The sequence below is a fragment of the Asterias amurensis genome, chromosome 20 (assembly GCF_032118995.1).
Source record: "Asterias amurensis chromosome 20, ASM3211899v1".
NCBI lineage: Eukaryota > Metazoa > Echinodermata > Asteroidea > Forcipulatida > Asteriidae > Asterias > Asterias amurensis.
Window position 1 is genome coordinate 3,455,462 of NC_092667.1, and position 16,910 is coordinate 3,472,371.

At 39.8% G+C, this 16,910-nt stretch overlaps 1 protein-coding gene across 3 annotated transcripts in view; it reads right to left on the reverse strand.

Moving 5' to 3' along the window:
- Nucleotides 1-16,910, reverse strand: part of LOC139952181 (microcephalin-like) — a 172,598-nt gene that overhangs the window by 45,906 nt on the left and 109,782 nt on the right. For all 3 annotated transcript variants that reach the window (XM_071951212.1, XM_071951213.1, XM_071951214.1), the window contains one exon: nucleotides 2,062-2,202. The gene's annotated coding sequence lies outside the window, so the exon portion shown is untranslated. The remainder of the gene's footprint in view (nucleotides 1-2,061; nucleotides 2,203-16,910) is intronic.

A 16,910-nucleotide genomic window follows, 5' to 3' on the forward strand; every position in this document is an offset into this window, starting at 1 on the left:
TTAAGGGGTGCGAATTCGGCTGGGAAGGGCGTAGGTACTCGGCCTCGGGCGAGGGCTAACCCCCGAAGAAAAACGGCCAAAACAATTTTGGCCTCGCTCGCTTCACTTACTGTGTCCTTAGTTCGAACTTCCCCCTGAAAGCATCGCTAGACTGATCATGCCAATGGCGCGACATCGGTCTAACGATACATTGTGTTTAGCAATTACTTAAACAAATGGTTTTAACTGTTTAGTTTGATTACCGTGGACCAACGAACTTAAATGCACTGAACACTATTGGTAATTACTCCCCAAAAATGTTAGCATTAAAAACTTATACTTGGTAACGAGCAATGGAAAGCTGTTGATGGTATAAAACATTGTGGGAAACGGCTCCCTCTAAAAGTAACTAGTTTTGAGAAAGAGGTAGTTTCTCACTCAAATAATAAAAGACTTCAGATCTGAAAGGCTTCTGAAATCATTCAGGCATCTGAAAGCACACAAATTTGAGCAACAATGCCTTTGTTTACTTTATTGTTTTCTTGTAACTTAAAGGAACACGTTGCCTTGGATCGGACGAGTTGGTCAAAACAAAAGCGTTTGTAACCGTTTTTTATAAAATGCATATGGTTGGAAAGATGTTTTAAAAGTAGAATACAATGATCCACACAAGTTTGCCTCGAAATTGCGTGGTTTTCCTTCTACTGTGCGAACTAACATGGTCGGCCATTTATGGGAGTCAAAATTTTGACCCCCATAAATGGCCGACGTGTTAGTCGACGAGGTAAAAGGAAAACCACGCAATTTTGAGGCATGTTTGTGTGGATCATTGTATTCTACTTTTACAACATCTTTCTACCCATGTGCATTTTATAACAAACGGTTACAAACGCTTTTCAAAGACCAACTCGACCGATCCAAGGCAACGTGTTCCTTTAACTTCGATTACCAATATTGAGTAAACATTTTCACAGATTTGTTATTGTAGGCCTATTATGTTGGGATAAGCCAAGTGCAAATTCTGGTGTCCAGTGCCTGTAATAAAATATTAGGGACTCTAATTTGTTTTAATATTTTGCATCCACGTTTAATTTAAGATCAGCAATCATTCAGATTACTCACTCACTCAATCACGGCGTTGCTGACTCAAATTAATTGGGGATATTCCTTAACGGAACCACTTCCATTATTAAACACTTTCAACCATAACTAACGATTTGCTGAACCGTTATTTACGGATACACTTTCAATCATTAGTGCACCACTGTTACGGACTTTCATCCATTACGAATTGTTGCACCGTTATAAACGGAAACACTTTCAACCATTACGACTTTTGCACCGTTATAGTGCACTTTCAAACCTTCAGTTTATCGTGCATGCCCAGAACCCATGCTGTGTCATTTGCAGATTGTTCACTCTCCTGTTTTGGACCCAAAAAATGGAACACTCTCCCCAACCACATCAAGGATGCATACACTATTGAGCGCCTTTGAACAAACTTTGGTTGATTTTGGCGCTACATTTAATATTCCTCATTGTTTTTTCTGAACATCAAGAATGCCAGGGCCGTATGCTTTTCAATGTTTTTTATTCTCTTTTCTAAATCGATTAAAAAAAGGGACACCTTAAACAAACATTTGTTGAGGATTGCAAATCTGAATCCTTCGGATAAATTAATTGCGGAAAGGAAAGCGTTGAGATAATGATAACGGATTCAAGTTTAGGAACAACCGTCAACAACCGTCGATCAATGTCAAATTAATGGCTGCGTTTACATATCTATATACCTAAAGGTGATACATGTTGTGTTTTGAATGTTAAACGGTCTATAAACAGGAGATTGGTTCTAGGATCGCCAGTCAATGACCGTCTAGACTGGGAGGGGAGGGGGTTGGGGGTTATCTGTCTAACTTCAAGTTCAGCATCCACGGTTCAGCGGGCCAATATTCTGTATCTAGGACTATAACCGGGGTTTGGTCAGCCCGGTCCGGCCGTGGCTTGGCGGTCACTAGACACCCTTAACTACCTGTCTTGTCTCGAGGTTTGGTGACACACCCAAGACTCGATTATGAGACTCACCTGTGATTAGGGTCGAATATCCGGTGACAGGTCAGATACCGCACCTGACGGGGATCAACAGACGGGGAATGTGGTGGCTGGAGACGGTATCGATTACATCGTCAAATACGGTACGAGGGTCGGAGTCGAATGCAGTTCCTCCTAGTGTAAAATAGAACAAGGTTAATAATAAGTATACAATGTATGACCGGTTTTCTCTTGAAGATGATCAGAGTAATAATAGTAAACTTGTACTTGTGGGTACAACCATGATGTCATAATTCTTTCTGTGGGGAGTGTTGGCTCTGATGAAAAGAGCTGGTTTTGGTCTCGACGTTTCGAACAGTGCTGTTCGAAACGTCGATACCAATTTAGCTCTTTTTCAGAGCACGTCGATACCAAACTGGCTCTTTTAAGAGCCAACACTCCCTCAAAAGAGAATTATAAAAATGGTTGTACCCGCAAGTTTACTAATTGATAGTTTATTCTTATCCTTGACATCATGCAGCTTCAAACATCACATACATGTACATGAACGGTACTCATCATAATACGTTTTGAGCGTGCCGACTGAATTTTAAACAAGTATACTGCATGGTCTGCATTAAAGCCAATATTAACATATTGGTTCTTAAGCAGTTTGCAAAAGTTTTTTTCGTCAGGTTTAAAGGGGGTACTTTTGACAGCTTTAAATTAAAGTTTACATTTTAATACAAACTTGCTGTGCAACAAAGAATCGAATACCAAAGTTCGAAAATTTAAAACCACAGTAATCGATCAATAAATCTGTGTTTGACTGACGTGTCTAGCCAACCTGTCGACTCTGATTCCACCTGTAATATATTGAACTGAACAGCTTGTTTACCGGTTCGCAAATAGGATTGCCCCCTTAGTTACTTATTGGACGGGATGTGAATTTGATTTGTGAAGTCAGAATGATGGTTGTCTTTAGTGTGGTTGGGGAAAGCTATCCAGTTCAATTATACCTCGGCTTATTATTGTACTCACGAGAGAAACAATCAAGATTGTGTCAGGTCTGGGGGGGTGCTTGGACGGAGACAGATTTATTTGCTTTTCTTTTATAAAAAGGGGTTCATTTATGGGAGCGGTTGAACGTCTAATTGGATAGACTCTTAAATTGAATTTGGGTCCAACAATATCCTGCCTACTAGATTGCAACAAGTTAACCATTCCGACCCTCCCCCAAAATAAATTTGATCTGTGCAAGCTCCCGCCAATTACATGACAGTAAAGTTTTAGTTGGATATCGGACATTGGACATTCAAATAGGTTTGTACAGTGAATATCTACTTTGTTATTTCGATATTGAACGTTCACGTACGGTTGATACTGTGAATACTGAAATAGAATAGATATTCGGTGTATAAACCCATGTAAATGTCCAACACCCATTGTCAAACTAACATGACTGTCATAATAAAAAAATAGACACTTGGTGTATAAAGGCAGTGGACACTATCTGTAATTACTCAAAATAATTATTAGCATAAAACCTTACTTGGTGACGATTAATGGGGAGAGGTTGATGGTATAAAACATTGTGAGAAACGGCTCCCTCTGAAGTGACATAGTTTTCGAGAAAGAAGTTATTTTCCACGAATTTGATTTCGAGACCTCAGATTTAGAATTCGAGGTCTGGAAATCAACCATCTAAACGCACACAACTTCGTGTGACAAGGGTGTTTTTTCTTTCATTATTATCTCGCAATTTCGACGACCAATTGAGCTCAAATTTTCACAGCTTTGTTATTTAAAGCATATGTTGAGATACACCAAGTGAGACGACTGGTATTTGAAAATTACCAATAATGTCCAGTTTCTTTCAACCTCCGTGAATGTCCAATAATAAAAATTACACTTTCGCTGTATAAACCAATGTGAATGTCCAACGTCCAATATCAAGCTAGCTTTACTGTCATGCCAAATCAAGGTTTTGAATACCACATCAGCCCGGTTGAAGGATAACGTGTTGACATCCGTTAGCAACTAATGACTTCCTACTGCTGATAGCCAGTCAATACAACGTTACACTGCCCATCCAGTCAATACCAATAAAGAAACACATCTGCGTGCAAATTATACAAAAAAACTTTTTCCTGGAACTACAAGATAGCTAGTGGATATCTGATCATCTCTTTAACGTTCGTCGACCTGGCATTTTCTACCTCCGGTCATTGACCCCTTCCCAACCCAAACCAGGAAGAAACAGTTTGTTAATGTGCCAAGAAATATACAAGGACTTTTAAGCAGCAGTAGAGAGGAGAGGCCTTCATGGAAAACCAAAACGAATTTCATTCTGAAAACACATGAATATTTCTATCGATCGCGGCCGCGGTGATGGCTGTATTGAGTGCCCCAGACAGCGGATGGTCAACCCAATATTTTGTCTTGGGTCAAGTTCGATTTATTTCTACTTCCATGGAGTGACGGACTAACGTCGACCATTGAGCGATTTTGCCTGGTACCCAGGATGTATTGCATCATGTGTAGGTAACCATGGAAAATTGACTAGTAGTCGACAAAATGGTCACTGCTCGAACTTGCTCCTGATGGTCGCCAATTCATTGAGACTTCTAAATTGTCCATAACCGGCTGGGCAACGGATCAACTTGGGCTTCTCCCAAACCGGCCACGCCTAGCCGGGCAGGGCAACCAATCCACTGGAACTTCTCTCAAACCGACAACGCCTAGTCGGGCAACATGGAACTTCCCCAAAACCGGCCAAGCCCAGCCGGGCAACACATCCACTTCCTTCTCCCAAACTGGTCGTAACTGGCCATGCCTAGCCGGGCAACTACTCCACTGGGACTTCGAGTCCCAAACCGGCCATGCCGAGCCGGGCAACCAATCCACAAACCGGCGATGCCTAGCCGGGCAACTAAACATTGTTTCTACAAGACGTTGAGTGAAATTGACCGTGACACAAAGGTATCCAAATTAAAATGCTCACTTAACGAAAGGAGACGTAAATTTCCTGTTTGAGTCCTACATTGTCATTATCGGGATGTTCTCTTTACTTGACCCAAACAGTTAACATCCGAATTTCTCAAAGTTTTATCCACAAATGATTTAAGAAAATTGTTACAAAAAAATAAAAATTTAGTTTGAAGTCATTTACGACCAAAAAGGGTTTGATTTAAACGTAATTCCCGACTCTCCTTTAACATTTCCAAATCAATAATTGACAAGAGAGTATCGCTTGTTTTGTTTTTAAACCAACGTCACTCGACAAGACCTAACATGCCTGCACCAACAGTTTTCAATCAAACAAACCAATGCGAAACCCTAGTGCCCTGGAAACCACACAAAAGCAAAGGCCAACAAAACGAAACTAATGTTATTTAATAAAAATTAAAACCCTGTTACGTCAAACACTATCATAATAAGACTTTGTTTCACTCTTGTTAGAAACAACGTAAACCTTTCTGAAGAGACAAGTTCCTTGATGCTCCAAGACAAGACAAAAACCAAAACAAACAATATCTGGTTTCCATGGAAAAAGACAATCAAAGAAACGTCGACTATCAACCGGAAGTATATTGCGTGCAAAAACACACCTATTAACCCACGTTGTGGGTCAAGTTCTCTGGGTCAAGAATGTTTCTTTCCTAGATCCTACCAAATCAGTTTGCAAGTCAATATGGAAAAATATTCTTTATAATCAAACTTGCAGTTTCGTCGAACCCATGTTGTGGGTCAAATGCATTCACTAACAAAGTTTCTGGGTCAACTGGTTTCGTCTGACCCAATTTCGAGGATCGGAAACATTCGCTTTGTTACAAAGTTTGTGGTTTAACTTGAGGTTCAAACACGTTCATTAAAACTTAGTTTATGGGTCAAAATTGTTACGTCTAAACCAGTTTCAGGGTCAAACATTCCTTAACTTAGTTAATGGGTCAAACTTGTATTGTCTTAACCAGTTTGAGGGTCAAGTACACTCATTATTCTCGATCAAACCACCAACCTCATCTCCCAGCAAAAGGGTTTCTGCCCCACTACACCGACACCCCCTCGCCACATAAACACCCCTCACCTCACACCATGAAGCTCTACCCAACATGAACCACAGCCACCCGTTGCAACAAGTCCACATATAATGGCAACCCAATGTTCTCAAAAAGCACACAAGCCCCTTAACTTTCTCCAACCCGAAACATCCCACCCCTGTCAACCCCAACCCCTCACTCTCAGGAACCCATCTCAGCCCTATCTCAACCCCCACCCTCACCCTCAGGAACCCATCCCGCCCTTCTCTCAAACCCTACCCTCACCTACCGGAACCCATCTCACACCTCTCTTAGAGCCCCCATCACTCATCCTCAGCCCTCTCTCAACCCCCTTCCCTCATCCTCATCCCTCTCTTAACCCCAACCTCACCCTCCGGCGAACCCAACTCATCCCTCTTTCAACCCCACCCTAATCCTCAGTCCTCTCTCAACTCCACCCTCAGCCTAAGCCCTCTCTCAACCCTCTCCCTCAACCTCAGCCCTCTCTCAACCCCTTCCCTCATCCTCAGCCCTCTCTTAACCCCATTCCTGACCCGCAGAAACCCATCTCACCCCTCCCTCAACCCCCACCCCTCACCCCTCAGGAACCCACCTCATCCCTCACTCATCTCCTCAGCAAGAAAAACCTCAGCCACCCTACACCCACTCAACACATCTTAAATTATGTAACACCACTACCGTTGTATTGCTCATCGAGTTACCTCTAACCACACACTTGTCTGGTAACCGTAAACACTGCGTCCAAGCATTGCAGTTCCCGCCCTAATAAAACTCAATGACTCATGCAGGAAAACCATAAGATTTGATCCGATGATCTCAATCATTAAGATAACGACCTGACTAAATGTAATGGTTCCTGTGAACAAATTGGCGGGCTGTCGCTTGTTCAAAAAAACAACGTGTGGCTCGCAGCGTGCCAAAATGTGTGATGCTCCACTGGGACTTTAAAGGCACTGTAGACCCTATTGGTAATTACTCAAAGTAATTGTTAGCATAGAAACTTACTTGGTATTAAACGAGTAATGGAGAGCTGTTGAAAGTATTAAACATTGTGAGAAACGACTCACTCTGAAGTAACGTAGTTTTTGAAGGGATATGTTGGGATATACCATAGAGAAATGTACCAAGTGAAAATAATGGTCTTTGACAATTACCAACGGTGTCCGGTGCCTTTAAATGGGTACATTATTCAAGTCACTGTACATTACTCAATTAATGTTTACATGGTGTCACCGCAAACCTTTACTTAGCATACATACATAGCCTTAAGTCATGTCTCAAGTCAATTAGTTTAACAAAACTAAGGTATCATGAAAGTTGCAACAACATTTGAGTTTGGCAGTTTTTCTGACGTATTTCCGATGTTGGTATAAACCTGTAAAATTACATCAATTACTTGCGCGGTTTCACAATGTTTAAGCTATATCTAAGGGCGTAAACCTTTAATTCAAACTGTCCTGTACTGGTTAGGGAAGAGACAATAAGGTTCTATGACCGATAGTTTGATAGTCTTTATCACAGTCCTTTGGCAAGTCGCCAAGTGTGTACATATCTTTACTTTTTCTTTCGAATATCCCAAACACGTCTGAATGTATCAACAACAAGTTGAAAAAACAAATGAATCATTTACTTAGTAAAGGTATCATACAGGCTTGGTGTCGATAAAAACATAAAAGTTAAGTCTGAAAGCTGTGAGTGATTATGAGGTTTATACAAGAAAAATAATTCGGTTGTGAAATATTTCGCTCAGAAATGAAGTCACATTCGCGAAACCTGTATCTGATATCTCAAAAAAAAAAAAAAAAAAAAAAAAAAAAAAACACGCAATAGCTGAAAGCGGTTGCTACTATACAAAAAAGGAAAAATTGTTTACATATTATGTTGAATGTTGTGCATGCTTTTTCACTATTTGCTTCTAATTCACACATCGGACTGAACCACATTTTCATTTTTTTTTTTTTTTATAGTTCATGACTATTTTGTAAGCTCTACCAATCGTACCTTTTTAAAAAAGGCAGTGGACACTATTGGTAATTACTATAAGAAAAAATCATTAGCATAAAACTTTACTTGGTAACGAGTAATGGGGAGAGGCTGATGGTGTTTAGCATTGTGAGAAACGGCTTCCTCTGAATTTGATTTCGAGACCTCGGATTTAGAATTTTGAGGTCTCGCAAGCAAGCATCTGAAAGCACACAACTTCGTGTGACAAGGGTGTTTTTTCTTTCATTGTTATCTCGCAACTTCGATGACAAATTTGAGCTTACATTTTCACAGGTTTGTTATTTTATGCATATGTTGACATACACCAAGTGAGAAGTCTGGTCTTTGACAATAACCAATAGTGTCCACTGTCTTTAAAATTGCCAGACGGGGTTTGAACTGGGAGTGAAGTGGTAGGATGCAGAATGACTGTACAGTAGAAAATGTTACTTTCGAAGTAACGGAAATTACGTGTGGAGTTAAGTTCACCCGCCAAGGGTGTTTTTTCTTTCATTAATATCTCGCAACTTCGATGACCGATTGAGCTCAAATTTTCACAGGTTTGTTATTTTGTGCAGATGTTGAGATACAGCAAGTGAGGAGACTGGTCTTTGACATTTACCAATAGTGTACCTTCATAGTACTATCAAAAAGCACTTAAACATCCTTGAACAACTCAATAGTGCTTTTGGATTATGTTAAGTTCTTATCTTTTCTTAAAATAGGCAAGCCCAACAAATCTATGCTTACCATAATTTGGTCACCAGCTAACCCAACATTCCCCATGTGTCATCTGTGACTGGTATCCTGCTCAAACTTGCTAAGCAGGAAAGTAAAAAGCACTATTCACAGCTGCTAAAATGTAGCTTTTTGGAATTGGGTACATCAGGTCCACGATTATGTATTCCATCCATTATCAAATCTGCCAGAGTTTCCACCTGTTCATACCGTAAACCGGTTTCATTTTTAGCTTTATGATTGATACTGAAGTTTAAATATAAACAGTGTGCATATTCAGTAATTTTATAATACTTTGTAAAAGTTATTGATCTCTTATAAGCAGCTGCATTAGATTGAATTGAACCATGATACATATATTTAAAGGCACTGGACACGGTTGGTAATTGTCAACGACAATGGTGTATCTCAACATATGCATGAAATAAAAAAATATGTCAATATTGTCTGCCTAAAGGGTGGATGTACTTTTCCCTAACAAAAAAAACACAATGTCCACAGATATACATTAAACTTACACAGTTTGAAGATTATGATAGTAAAACGCTTGAAATTTTACTTACTGAGGTGCTGTAAATTTTGAGAAATGAGTAAAAGTAATAATTTCATCAGTTTTAGGATGTAAAAACGTGTTAACCAGTTATGCTATGGTTTTAGTATATAACTGGTTAAGGGGATTTTACATGCGAAAATAGTTTTGGTATCATGAGACCAAAACTATTTTGTGACTTGTTTTACTCATTTCTCACTTCACAACCTTTGTTAGTAATATTTTAAGGGAAGCTTTCCACTATCATTATCTTCAAACCCTGTAAGTTTAATGTAAATCTGTGGATATTTTGAAAAAGTACCCGAATCCTATAAGCAGCTCTATGAAATTTGGCACTGGCCCGAAATTGCAAATGTATAAAATGTTTTTTTTTTTTAAACAGACTTGCACTTTTCGACCAGTTGACCGTCGCGTCTACAGGTAAACGAGGGGACATTGGTCACTAGTATTTTGACCCCAGAGTCGTCCACGGCAACATTGCAGCCGCTCGTCGATGACTAGGCACCTAGACTTTAAGAGGTCAATGACCGGAGCTTGAGGGCAAAGCTTCTCATACACTACAAGGAAAGGGCAGCAGTTTTTGTTTAAAAAATAGTTGTTAAAAAACACACACATACAATCATCTTGTGGACAGGTCAGTAAATCGGCTTAAATTAGCAAGTAACAGGGGATCGATTAGTCCTAAACTAGTTCAAATGTGCACCATAAAGGCAGTGGACACTATTGTGTAATCACTCAAAATAATTATTAGCATAAAACCTTACTTGGTGACGAGTAATAGGGAGAGGTTGAGGGTATAAAACATTGTGAGAAACGGCTCCCTCTGAAGTGTCATAATTTTCGAGAAAGAAGTAATTTTCCTCGAATTTGATTTAGAGACCTCAGATTTAAAATTTGAGGTCTCGAAATCAACCATCTAAAAGCACAAAACTTCGTGTGACAAGGGTGTTTTTTCTTTCATTATTATCTTGCAACTTCGACGACCAACTGAGCTTAAATTTTCACAGATTTGTTATTTTATGCATTATGTTGAGATACACCAACTGTGAATACTAGTCTTTGACAATTACCAATAGTGCACAGTGTCTTTAACTAAAGGTTTACCATTTTGACCCGAACCCAGGCTGGTCGACCATTGGTTGACTACTGTGATAGACCATTTTAAACCCAGCCCGAGCCCATGGTTTCTTCACTGGTCCCACCAGAAAGTTCCATTATAACATTTGTAAAGCACCGAGGGGAACCAGTGACACTACAACGAACAGCCTAGACTAGACTTCCAAATGAGTCGTTCGAGTGAGTTCGTCACTGCGTATACACGTTGCATGCTGGCCAGTAGTAAATCAACGGTCGACTGAATGTGCCCACTCGAACTCGCTCCATGTTTACCAAATTTATCCAAATAGTGGAGTGCCAAGATGGCCGCATTTTTAATATTATTGTGTGACTAAACATCGCTAAAAATGCGGAAGTACGAGCAACCTTCAACACTTGACGAAGCTGAATTGCCATCCATATATACACCATCCGTTTACCTGGTACTGCCTGCAACATTCGTTTAATGAAAACTCATTAAAAATACCTATTAAAGGCACTGGACACCTTCGGTAATTATCAAAGACCAGTCTTCTCATTTGGTCTCAACATAATTATGCATAAAATAACAAACCTGTGAAAATTTAAACTCAATTTGTCGTCGAAGTTGCGAGAGAATAATGGAAGAAAAAACAACCCTTGTCGCATAAGTTGTGTGGTTTCAGATGCTTGAATTCGAGACCTCATGCTGAGGTATCGACCTCAATTCAAATATTTTACCGAGAAATTACTACGTTACTTCAGAGGGAGTCGTTTCTCACAATGTTTTATACCATCAACAGCTCTGCGTTGCTCCTTACCATGTTAGTTTTTATGCTAACAATTATTTTGAGTAATTACCAATAGTGTCCAGTGCCTTTAAGCATAGGCCCTATCAGCTCAGCAAAATAGAAGATATTGACACATCGAACTATGGGTTTACGAGACAAAACGTGTATCTATTTACAGATGCTTGTCATTTTTTATTGGGAGCTATAGTCACAATCTAGAAAATTTGTTGGGGGATAGAAAATTTTATTTTAAAGACTCTTTTGGTTTATTTCGATTGTCTTTATTGTGGTGATCAAAATAAAAACACTACACAAAGGTGACTTTTACTGTAATCCACCCCTCACTCACTTGTATATGAGGATTCTCTCTCTTGAAAAGGAGTGCGTTACATGATCAGGGCATAATTACTGATGGAAAAGTTGAGTCGTCAACCACCGGTTCTTTTTAGAACCAGACTCAGCAAAAGAGATATTCACATGGTATTGGTGTGACCACAACCCTCTCACAAACGTCGAGTTTAAACCAACGGTTCTTTTCACAACCACCCCAACTCATTAGAGATAGTCATTACATGGTGTTACCGCAAACCTTTCTATATCGTATTTCCACCATGCAAAGTTTCAACTCCTACTTAACCCTCTCTATAGTTATATACTTCCACCATGCACAGTTTCAAATCCTAGGTTTCTATCTAATGAAAAATGAGTGCGTCGCAAACCTCCTTTTGAAGACTACCACATACTGGTCAAAACATTGAGTCGTTAACCACCGGTTCTTTTCAGAATCAACACTACTCAAAACGAGATTTTCACACTGGTGTTACCGCAATACTCTCTTCAAGTAATAGTTAGTTATTAAAACTTCCACCATGCAAAGTTTCAAATCCAACATACGATTCTATCTATTGAAAAAAGAGTGCATCGCAAATCTCAAATTGACCTTGGGAGCTAGTTGAGGAAAACGGTGAGTATATAAGGCCGTGTCCGAAACGGCGGCTTTGGCTACAGCTACGGCTAGATCGCGCGCGTCTGCCTATTCTTCAACACTGGAAGACGCGCTGATCTAGACGGAGCTGTAGCCGAAGTCGTCGTTTCGGACACGGCCTAAGCATGGAGGAAAAATAAGCCTCTCTTAATATTCATGCATGACGTCACCATTCTAACCCAAAACGAGGCCATCTGCGCAGCCACTGCGCTGGTGGTGGCTCAGTGACGTGCGCCGATGACCTAATTTTGTGTTAGAACTGTGACGTCATGCATGAATATTATTAGAGAGGCGTATAGGCCTTCAACACAATTATGAAATTTCTTCTTATTAAAATCTGGCATAAAAAGTGCAAGTGTCTCTTAAAATGTTACGAGCTAAACGCGTCAGAACCAAGGTGTGTTTTTTTTGTTTGTTTTACCTTCAAACTGCCGGCACTTTCTAAGTTAATTTTATATAGTACCTTCATCTTAGCATCGTTAAACGCAGTGGTGGACTGTGTTGACTTATAATGACATTTAAATGTACTTTTTGGCCAAGAGGGGTTTGCGGTTACACTATGTGGATAGATCTATTTGAGTAGAGTTGGTTCTGAAAAGTACCGATGGTTCAGAACCGAACTTCTCAACAAGAGGTATGCACATAGTTTCTAAAAAATGTTTCAAAAAACGCGTTTTAAACAAAAAGCTGCCGTACTTCTTGCCACAAGTTTGTATTGCCATTAGTTTCCAGAGTCAGTACCAAACGTCCCAGACATTTCTACCTCAACCCCCCCCCCCCCCGTAGGCATCGCCTTATACCAGAATATTTCACTAAAATATTAACATACTCCATGCCAGAAGCATTTTAATAGGCATCTGAAACCGCACAAATTGTGCAGCAAGGGTGTTTTTTCTTTCATTGCCTTGCAACTTCGATGACTAATTGAGTTCAAATTGTCTACACCATTTATCTATAGTGGGATTACCAAGTGAGAATCTTTTCTTTGGCCGGCAATTACCAAATGTGTCCAGTGCCTTTAAAGGCAATGTAATCTTTGGTGTTTTTTTTTTTACAATATTAAAACACCTGTAATCAGTTTTGTTTTCCTCAACCCACTACACCCCCCCCCCTCCAACCCCGTCCAGCAACGCCTTAAATCATCCCTCCCCAACCCCGTCCAGCAACGCCTTAAATCACCCCTCCCCAACCCCGTCCAGCAACGCCTTAAATCACCCCTCCCCAACCCCGTCAAGCAAAGCCTTAAACCACCCCTCCCCAACCCCGTAAAGCAAAGCCTTAAACCACCCCTCCCCAACCCCGTCAAGCAAAGCCTTAAACCACCCCTCCCCAACCCCGTAAAGCAACGCCTTAAATCACCCCTCCCCAATCCCGTCCAGCAACGCCTTAAATCACCCCTCCCAAACCCCGTCAAGCAACGCCTTAAACCACCCCTCCCCAACCCCGTAAAGCAAAGCCTTAAACCACCCCTCCCCAACCCCGTCAAGCAAAGCCTTAAACCACCCCTCCCCAACCCCGTAAAGCAACGCCTTAAACCACCCCTCCCCAACCCCGTAAAGCAACGCCTTAAACCACCCCTCCCCAACCCCGTCCAGCAACGCCTTAAAGCCATTGGACACTTTCAGTAAACAGTATTATCCAAGGCCCACACTTCGTGTATCACAATTTCTATATAAAATAACAAACCTGTGAAAATTTAGGCTCAATCGGTCATCGGAGTCGGGAGAAAATAACGGGAAAGCCCACCTTTGTTTCCTCACGTTTCGCCGTGTCATGACATGTGTTTACTATAATCCGTAATTCTCGTTGTCGAGAATTGCTAATTGTTTTAATGTTTTCTCAAAAAGTAGAGCATTTCATGGAATAATATTTCATGAGAAGTCTTTTACCATTACCTTCTGTAAACCCTGTAAGTTATTTGTAAATCTGTGAACTTTTATTTGTTGTTCTGTTCCGAAAGTGTATAATGGCTTTAAACCACCCTCCCCTACACACCCATAAGCAACGCCTATATAATTATAATATCATAACAAGAATGTGGGTCACAACAGTTTACCTGAAGAAGACACGGAACGTGACCACCTTCAATGACTAATTTGCATACGGTAATAAATTCTAGCTCATTAAGTCACCAAGGTTGACGGATTTTAATTACCATGTTTCACATTAAATGTGCCGTGTACACGTTTGTGACTGTTAACAAGCTAGGACTAGCGATTAAAACGATTTGAGAACATCTGTCCTTATTTCGAAGGAAGCCAAGCAGACAAGCAGCAGTTGGGTATAGGATTGGAAACTTTGCATGGTGGAAATACGATAAGTTAAGATTTGTGGTAACTTCATGTAATGACATCTCTTAATGAGTTGGGTTCTGAAAAGAACCGTTTGTTTCCACTCAAGAAGCGGTTAGTTTGACATATGTACACTGTAAAAACGGTGTTTAGAATTTCAATTTTTCAACAGAAGTCTAAGCATAGGTTTGTACCCACTTTTAAGCATATTTATCATTATTTTAACTACATTTTATAAATCATTATTGTAATTATATCTTAACTTAATTTTAAATAAATTTTTATTATTATTTGAAAAAAAAACCAGTTTAAAAAGTGGGTACACAATTCTTGTTCAAACTTTGAACACTATTTTTCAAGTAGTAGGACACATCTGACTATGTTGCGCTATTTGTTTCACACAGTGTTGTATAAATGCAATTAAATACTTCGTTAGTGCCTGACACAGAGCCAATTGCATATTGCAATCCGGGAGGTTTTGTGCAACAATCATGCAAAGAGGCATTTAGAGTTACATTAATTATAACGGAAACACAGTCGCCATGATTCAAATTTGTCCATCAGAATATTGCAAGAGTGGGTTGTTTTTAGGGGTCTTTCTGCAGAATTAAGGATAGTTGGCAGCTCTTCTGACGTTTCAACCCTATAACCCAGTCTTTCTTGAAGACTAAAATGAACGAGAAATATAGGGTCGAAACGTCAGGCCGCTGACAACTTTTTGGGGGGTAGAGTTTGCAACAGCTTATTCTGGGGTTTTCACAGTTGGATAATTGCAGACTTTTCGATTTAAAATTACTATCTCTTGATAGTATATTAATTCCACGGTTGACTAAATAATCCAAGGTCACTATTGACTCACAGAATGAAGCGTGGTGATATTACAATGTTCGCCAAATAGTATGATTTGTATTTCTGCATTCTTCTGGTGAGCTTTCGCCAAGTTATAAAGCCGATTATGAGTGACTCATAAATAATAATAAAAATATAAAAGAATAATAAACAATTTACTTTATGGCCTATATTGAGAACTAATATAAGTTACACAAAAATGATTTTCTTTTACTTTTAAAATTAAAATGTTAAGATACGCCTCTGCCTCGAATGAGATAGGTCATCAGTTATAGGTGAGCCGAAAGACGGAAAGACTGTTACGCAAGTCTAGTGTGACGTCACATTTAAAATAAATACAAACATAATATGTTTGAACATTCAATTTGTGAAATTGATGTATAGTTTGGTTGCTGTTGGTGGTGTTGAATAAATAAAGCTGTATAGCTTCAAAGCAAGTAAAGAAAGAAAAAAACACAGATAGACTTACGACAAGTCTATAGTACGACGTCATATCGAAAAATCAACCCCACCCGAAGGTGCTCGTTTCGATTAATGGAATACGTTCAAACACGAGACGGGTATTTATTAACAAACTGGTCACTGGAATATTAAGTGTAATGAGAGACGGGGACGCGACTGTAACAGAAAACTTGGCTACTTTAAAAGTTCTAACTGGTTGGATTAGCTTCAGTGCAATTTCTGATTTAGGATACGGGCCATGTGACACGTGGCCTTTACATCAGGCAACCAATACCAGGCAATCCCCAAGATGAGAATCCATTCACAGAGAACCACATTGTGACATGAAAAGCACAGTGTGATTTTTATGAGAATTTATGCTGAAATATAGTTAAGGCGTTTCCAGGAAGAAAGTTCTTAAAGACCCCCGGGTGGGAGCTGAACCCACGACCTTACACTTTCTTCACAACAGATGTCCCAACCGCAAACACTTACAGAAAGCTTACACACTGTTTCATAAAAAAACACATACCGCTGGACGGCAAGAACCCACACGAAATTGCTCATAATCACCAGTGTACAAATAACATCAAAAATGAACGTTGACCCTGTGATATTTGTTGTATGTGCCAAAATATTAAGTCTTGCAGTTTCTTCATAAAATCTAGTCAGATAAACTTTGCGAAAAAAATGCCCTTCATCTACACATGCACACACCCAGTCAAGTCCGTAGCTATACCGAAACATTACAACCCGTTTACATTACAGTAAATTTGCACTTTTCAGATGCCTAACAATGAGTTGTTTTGCTGCTACTTTGGATTGGTCAAACAAAGAGACAAAGGACCCTTTTGTTCTCCCTGTTTGTTCCCGAGTGCACTCTCACGAGCCGCGGGCATGATCAGGCATGCGCACATCGTCGGAACCTTTTTAAAGCGGGGCTATACTACACTTGGACCAAAGTCGAATCTATTTTTAAAACCCAACTTGTTGAGTGTTTTGTTCGATTTATAGATTAAGGAATTTGTGAAATCATCGCCTGAAATCCCAAACAGAAAACTCACTGGATCAAATCGTCCAGCAAAATATCTATATTCTTCGAGTGAAAAGGGAAAAGAAAAAAAGACTTTGTGTTTGAAT